We start from the raw sequence: 8196 nt of genomic DNA on the forward strand, positions 1-8196 counted from the left end.
GGAATTCCAGAATGCGCCAAGGTTCCGGAATGGTCGGAATTCTGGAATGCGCCATAGTTCCGGAATGTTCGGAATTTCGGAATGTGCCAAGGTTCCGGAATGTTCGGAATTCCAGAATGCGCCAAGGTTCCGGAATATTTGGCATTCCGGAATTCCGGAATGCGCCAAGGTTCCGGAATGTTCGGAATTCCGCGCCAAGGTTCCGGAATGTTCAGAATTCCGGAATGTTCGGAATTCCGGAATGCGCTAAGGTTCCGGAATGTTCGGAATTCCGGAATGTTCAGAATTCCGGAATGCGCCAAGGTTCTAGAATGTTCGGAATTCCGGAATGCGCCAAGGTTCCGGAATGTTCGGAATTCTGCGCCAAGGTTCTGGAATGTTTGGAATTCCGGAATGTTCGGAATTCCGGAATGCGCCATAGTTCCGGAATGTTCGGAATTCCGGAATGCGCCAAGGTTCCGGAATGTTCAGCATTCCGGAATGCGCCAAGGTTCCGGAATGTTCAGTATTCCGGAATGTTCAGAAATCCGGAATGCGCCAAGGTTCTGGAATGTTCGGAATTCCGGAATGTGCCAAGGTTCCGGAATCTTCGGAATTCCAGAATGCGCCAAGGTTCCGGAATATTTGGCATTCCGGAATTCCGGAATGCGCCAAGGTTCCGGAATGTTCGGAATTCCGCGCCAAGGTTCCAGAATGTTCGGAATTCCGGAATGTTCGGAATTCTGTGCCAAGGTTCCGGAATGTTCGGAATTCCGCGCCAAGGTTCCAGAATGTTCGGAATTCCGGAATGTTCGGAATTCCAGAATGCGCCAAGGTTCCGGAATGGTCGGAATTGCGCGCCAAGGTTCCAGAATGTTCGGAATTCCGGAATGTTCAGAATTCCGGAATGCGCCAAGGTTTCGGAACGTTCGGCATTCCGGAATGTTCGGAATTCCGGAATGCGCCAAGGTTCCGGAATGTTCAGAATTCTGCGCCAAGGTTCCGGAATGTTTGGAATTCCGGAATGTTCGGAATTCCAGAATGCGCCATAGTTCCGGAATGTTCGGAATTCCGGAATGCGCCAAGGTTCCGGAATGTTCGGAATTCTGTGCCAAGGTTCCGGAATATTTGGAATTCCGGAATGTTCGGAATTCCGTAATGCGCCAAGGTTCCGGAATGTTCGGAATTCCGGAATGCGCCAAGGTTCCGGAATGTTCGGAATTCCGCTGGAACCTTTTTTTCTGCTTTTCTGGCTTTACATCAATAAAGCGTTAGTCCCAACACTGATCATAATTAACCTAATTAACCATAATTGATTCCCTGGAGGACAGATAATGATGAGATGAGATGAGATGAGATGAGATGAGGTGAATTGCCCACAACTGAGACGACAGACCTTGCTGACCATACATAAAATACACAAACATCACATTGGAGAGACAGGCCAGGTTAGGTAGCAAAGGAAAAAATAGTGAAATGTGTAACACAAAGGGATAATCCAGGAATGCACAGATATCATCACACCATAACACAATAAAACACAGACAAACAACATTCCACATAGTTCATAGTGTCACAGTTCACGTTATTTGCCACTTCCCTCTTAGCTCTGAGTCCCCTAGTTCATAGTTCTTGCTCTGTTTTCAGCCTCTCATAGTTCATGCTCTTAGCTCCTGTTCAGCTTTTATTGATATTAACTCTCCTACAGTCCCTCTTCCCCTCCTTCTCATTTGGTACCACCACCTGGACCTTTTGGAGGAGGACAAGTGAATCTTCAATTCAGAAGCATCCAGAGGAGGAAGCAGGGGCAGCCATTTCTGGCACATGTATCACTCTTTAGAGAAAAAAAGCTATCCATAACGCAAAATTTAGAGTAATTTTTTTTTCGAGTTAGCTCTGCCAATCAGCAACCCATGTGAATGGTTTAATTTCCTGGATTTTGTTAATTTGTTACCTGGAAGGAGATGGTGCCAATGCATGCGCACTCAAAATCGGACCGTGAGGTAGCAAACGTGGACAAATTTGCGCCAGGTTATTCAGTTTTCAATGCCCTCTAGCAAATGATGAATGTATAAAAGGCATTAACTGTGGTTATGTCGGGTTTCTAGAGACGACCTGTGACACACACATGTAATGGAGCTGTCAAAAAATTATTAGCTATCCTGACTTCAGGTCTTAGATGAACAGTGAGTTGGAATCCAATGTGTGGGTCATGGACATTACCGAATGCTGTGATTCACAGACAGTGGCTCAGGAGCCACACGTGTCTCACAACACATTATATCTGAGTCAAAGGTTTCAGGTGTTTAAAAACTGGGTCCCAAGGAAAAGATATTGGTGAAATATGACTTTAATCCAATTTGGGGTACTTTTTTGTCTTCGTGTGTTTTCTTATTTACAACTAATATTAATATTAGGGGGCAAGGAGTGACAAAATTAAATACATAAATAAATTAAATACACCATTAAATAATTAAATGTGTCAGTTATTTAAAATTGGAATTAGTGAACTAAATGAAGATTTAAATATTTCTGTTCAAACATTTAATAAATTACTGTCACGGCTGCCGGCGTGAGCCGTGTGGTGTAGGAGGAAAAGGACCCAAAATGCAGGCAGTTGACTGGTGATGAGAATGAAGTTTTATTTGCAGAAGTGGAGCGACTGAACAGGTAGTGAGACAAGACGAATGACTGAAAAAACCTAGACTGGGAAAACTAAATAACAAACCTAAGCATGAAACAGGGAGCGGAGAATGCAGAGAGACATAGTTACACCGAGAAACACAGACGATCTGACGATGAACAGAAGCCAACACACACTATAAATACACACTAGGTAATGAGGAGATGACATGCAGGGGTGGACACAGCTGACACTAATGGACATGATGAGAGGCAGACCTACAAAGTAAAACCGGAAACACCCAGACTGTTTTGCAACAAAAACACAGGGACCTGAACGGAGCACAGAGGGGAGACACAGGTAGGGATAATAAACACGACAACCAACCCAAATAATTAATACAGAATCAGAATAAACACCAAACACAAGATGAACCCAAAAAGAAACACAAAACGCTGGGTCAACGACCCAGGATCACGACAATTACTTATTTTAAATTTTATTTGACTAATGACATTAAACCCAGGGGGTTAACACTGTTCCAGTCAAAACCATTGCTTTGGCCTGGTGTACACCAATTTCATTTACCGAGGTTATATCTATTGTGTCTTTATTTCCTGATGTCCGTATGTGTCATACTTGTTTGCCTGTCCCATTTAGTTCTTTAGCTGTCAGAATTGTCTGAAGACCAAGAAGGATACCCAATGGATTTACTTTGCTAAATGGATCATCACAGCCTTGCCGTATTGGTTCATTTGATCAACCTTTGTTGTTATTGTTTATTTTATTTTATTTTCAGTTGTTACAGACGGGACAGACATGACTGAGGGATAGGAAAGGGAGAAAGAAAGATGAAGAAAAAGAAAAACAGAAGGGAAGAGGGACAGTGAGAAAGGGTCAGTCACCAATTCTGAATCATAACTAACATTAAAAACATGTTTAAGAAGGAAAGAGAGCAAATAAATCTGATTAACATCTGATCTTTGTGTTTTTTGTTCAATATCAGCATGACCTGTGTATACATAGACAAACTTTATTAAAAGAGATAACATGACGTGTTTCCATCATGTAGTAATTGTTAGGTTTAAATGTACCAGAACAGTTAGACACTATGAAACACATACAGACTTCAAAATGTTTGATTAATATTTTTATTGTGAATATTAATCAAGATTAAAGTAACAGTGTGCAAAATCTCAACACTAGATGTCAGTACATAGCAGACTGCATTCAACCCATTTCTGTTTTCGTACCCCTCCCAGTCCAAATACACAATCCCAACTAAGGTGGCTTCCATTTATCTGTAGTGAGTGTGTGCTGTCAGTCCGCTGTTTAGCTCAGCAGTAGCAATATGTATCGACATCTATGGAGGAAAACGCAAAACTTTGTGGTTGAGTCCAATATGAGTCGATGAGTCACTGAAGCTCATTTCTGTCTGAAAATGATACTGCAGTGTTGTTCAAGATATCCTGAACTTCTCTGTCAATAAGTGCTGCCCTTGTTAGTGACACTTTGAAGTGGAGCTAACTTTGTTAAATTCAGACTCTTAGCGAATAAACTCTCATACAATGTGAGAGTGTAATCAAATTGTTTATTGGAGGGAAAATGTGATTTTTAGGACACTTGAGTCTAACATTAGGTAATATAGCATTAGCTTATTGCTGCTGTGTTTTAGCCAGCTCAGTGTCAGCTGTCTGTAGGTAGTAGGGTCGCATGTTTAATCTACTAACAATAAGTAATTGTGATGAAATCAGGAAAAAATGAACATGTTTTACACATTTCATGTGTTAGAGCTCTGACTTCAGTTCAGTAGATTTAGCTGAGGAGAAAGAGGATGACATCTTATCCAGTTATCGCCTTCCCTCGCATTTTTGCTTCTTTAATGAAGTAAACCAGATGATAAAACACGAGTATGAACCTTCCTGTCTTAAGTCTGTAGGTGCAGACACAAATTAAAATTTCTCTAGGCTAAATTATTACTATTTTATTATTTTAAATTTTGCTAACTTTCAGGGATTTCTCAGTTGAACAAACATGTTTTATAACTCATAAGATATTTTTTTCCCCCAATCTAATTTGCAGGGAATTATTTCTATGTTGTTGGAAACGGCATAGAAATACTGGACTGATACCGTTTTTAACCAAACACGTACATTTGGACAGTTGTGGATCCAATGTACCAAGCAAACTACCCACTAGCCAGTAAGCATTCATCTAGCGGCTCTAATCTGTATCTCTTAATTCCAACCTGAGCTAACAGAATTATTTATTTAGAGAATGAATTGGTGGGTTTAAATACTTGGATAACACCTGGAACAAATAGACCTTTTTCTTTTTATTCTTGTACTGAAAATCTTGAGAGATGGTTTTTAATGGCATTTAACTTTAGTCAGAGACGTACAGTATAATATTACTCAGTGATATAAGATTTAAGACAGAACACACATAATACCTTAAAGGAGTGAGGCTCTAAGCGGTGAGGCCATTCAATTTCTCTTGGTGAATGACTGTAAAAATCTGTACAGCATATTTTACGTTGATATTTCTCTTCCTGCATTGTAAAGCATGGTAATTTTTGTGTTCAATAAACTTTCAGTCCAAAAACCGGCTATGTGGGTTTTATTAATAAACTGAATGACAGATAGCAGTTGGGTTCATCAAAGTTCAAATCTGTCACATTTTACAGTAGAATATCCAGGCAATAGATGGGTCATTCCATATGAAAAGCAACCAACTGCACCAGTTTAATGTTTCTGATGGAGAGGAATAGAAACAACCGTTAGTTTGATCTGTTCTCTGATTATTCTGTGGAAAAAAAACAACTTTTGAGTCCAACTTTTAAAGGATTTCATCACCATGTGAGATAAGCCAGAACAAGTTATGCCAAATAGGAGGTTGTTTTTTTTTTAAACCTAGTGTTTGATATTCCCACTATAGCCTTAATTCATTCTGTCAAAAATAATTTACCAGTAATCTACAATCCTTTTTAATTCTGTGGCTGTTAGGTGGAGACACTAGTTGGTTTTACATATCAGTTTCAGTTCCAAACTTTTAGGAGCATTAAACTTTCTGTTGTTTGGTTTAATATAATGAATAAATCTAATTTTATTAAGCATGACAGACACAGACGTCTTCAGGGATACAGACCACCATGAAAAATGAAGTGGCTTTTGAGGGGCTTGGAAAGTTTAAAAAGTCTTGAAATTTGGCCCACAGATTCACTGTGATGAAGGCTTTGTTGTTATGTGATCACTTTCCTTGAATAGGGCTTTGGAGCGTGATGTCACGGGGGTGGGCGTGGAAAGGATTTTGGCCCGATCCGCCATTTTGGGGGTCTAAGTAAGGAGCGAAAGCATAGCCATGGTTCGTACTTGCTGTGTGGTCAGCTGCAATGTTCGATCTTACGACCGGCACGGGAATAAGTTTCGATTGTCTTTTTATGCTTTCCCAACCTGGAAGCAACATGAAGGAGCTCATGTATCGGATATTACCAAACGAAGGCGTCTAGCCTGGATAGAAGCCGTGAGACGAGCTGATATCCAGTTCTGTTACGTCTCCAGATATATCAGCTGGTGTGCTCAAGACATTTTCATTCCGGTAAGTTCTAAATATGTTCACATCACACTTTATAGCTGAATAATATCATCGTTGGTGGTCTCGGAAGTTATAGAAATTGCGATCAAACATAGAATGGAGTGACTTGATTGGTTGATGTAAAGACAATAAATGAAATGAGACAGGAAGGACACAAATTGGCGTTAATAATTTACCCGATTATCAATGTGTTAATTTGCATGTACTTTACAATTATGGGCATATAATATGATAACGATATTTTAGCAGTTCAATGATAAATGTGTAACATTAATTACGGTGGGGGGTGGAAAATGGCTATTTCACTCGATGCACTCCAGCTGACTTACTTTGACGACGTACTCAGAGTTTGGCGGCTTGAAAATAGCCAAATCTTGCACCCAGCCATTTGTAAATTGGATGTGCGCCTCCAGTGACTTGTAATTACGAAACTGGTTCGCTGTGTAAGCGCTTACTCCACAAACAAGATACGTGATGATATCGGGGTAGGACAGTGGCGGTAAGTCGTCTGGGTCTTTACTCCACTGCCGTATTTCATATGGGTCCAGATTTGCGATGCACTCTATTTTTTTTTCCAAGTACCGCTGCTTCGCCTCTGGACGCAATCGGTCTCTATACCGTCCGTTTTCTTTTGAGCTGCTTTTAAGTATGTTTCTTGTCGTCGTTGTTCCAACACAGTGTGTTTGTTTTGATTCGTAGACCCCGAAAATGGAGCTGCGCTCCCACAATGCATTGCGGCGTGACGTCAACTCCAAAGCCCTATAGCGCAAAATGGCTCCACAGCGCCCCCTACAATATTTCAAAACATCAGCCCCTGCTCTGTGTTTTATCTATGAGTCTGAAACCTGGCAAGCTTAATGTAAGATATCAAGATGTAGAAAAAAGTCTCTTGGAGCAATATCCCAAATCCAACAGGAAGTCAGCCATTTTAAAATTAATGTGTAATTTTAGCGACATTTTCCCCTCTTTTCAGGCACCGTTCTTTGACGAACTCCTCCAAGGGATTTCATCAGATTAATGCGATATCGTCTGTGTGGAATCTAAAGACCTTTGTGATGTTAAATTGCGAAGCTTTTTACGTTCAGGGAAACGGGGTGGTTATGGCGGCACGTGGAGTTTCAATCACTCGCCAAAAAGCAGTAATCTGCTGTCACTCAAAAACACAATGTCCAATCTCTCTGGTCGCAGGCATGATGAGACTCGAGCTCGGAAATGTTTGTTATGCCATTTGTCAGTAATGTTTAGAGCGCCACCTAGTGGGACGACTATAATCATGATTGAATGAGATGAATTGTTAGCTGGTGGTTAAATGCATGAATTCCATCAATCAGATCGGACGTGCTGGTTGTAGGTGTTGGGCGTGGCTCGACATGCCGGGGTGCGAGGGCCCTCATAACGCTGCTTGCAGCTTTAATTCTGTTTTGTATTTTCTTATTTAATGCAAATGCTAATATAATACAAATATTACAAAGATTGTAAATGATTTCTTCTGCTTTGTCCTTGTCCATGTTATTAACATGTAGAAAATTATACATGTTTTTGTCCTGTAGAGGGAGACAAATATTACTGTTACTGTGTGTTCATCTGCCCTCTTGACAGAATATTTGTCACAAAGTAAGGTTCCTTAAAAGGAAAGGGGAGACTGAAAACATCCGATTACTTGTTTTAAGTTATTAGCATTTTATATATATATATATATATATATATATATATATATATATATATATATATGAGAGAGAGAGAGAGAGCGTCTTATTTACAAATTCCCAAGGGAACTCACAAGTGCAGATTTGTAGCAATGGTGTGGAAATTGAAAGAGTTTCTTAGTGTGATAATAGATGATAAAATAAGCTAGAAGTCTCATATAAGTCATACACATAACAAAGTTTCAAGTTTTGTATATCTTTTGATGTGTTACTGAGGTTATTAAATAAATAAATAATACATGTAACAAATTGCAATGAACAATTTATGATAAACAGCACATAAACAGGAAGAAA

Source organism: Maylandia zebra, linkage group LG16, assembly GCF_041146795.1.
Source record: "Maylandia zebra isolate NMK-2024a linkage group LG16, Mzebra_GT3a, whole genome shotgun sequence".
Classification (NCBI taxonomy): domain Eukaryota; kingdom Metazoa; phylum Chordata; class Actinopteri; order Cichliformes; family Cichlidae; genus Maylandia; species Maylandia zebra.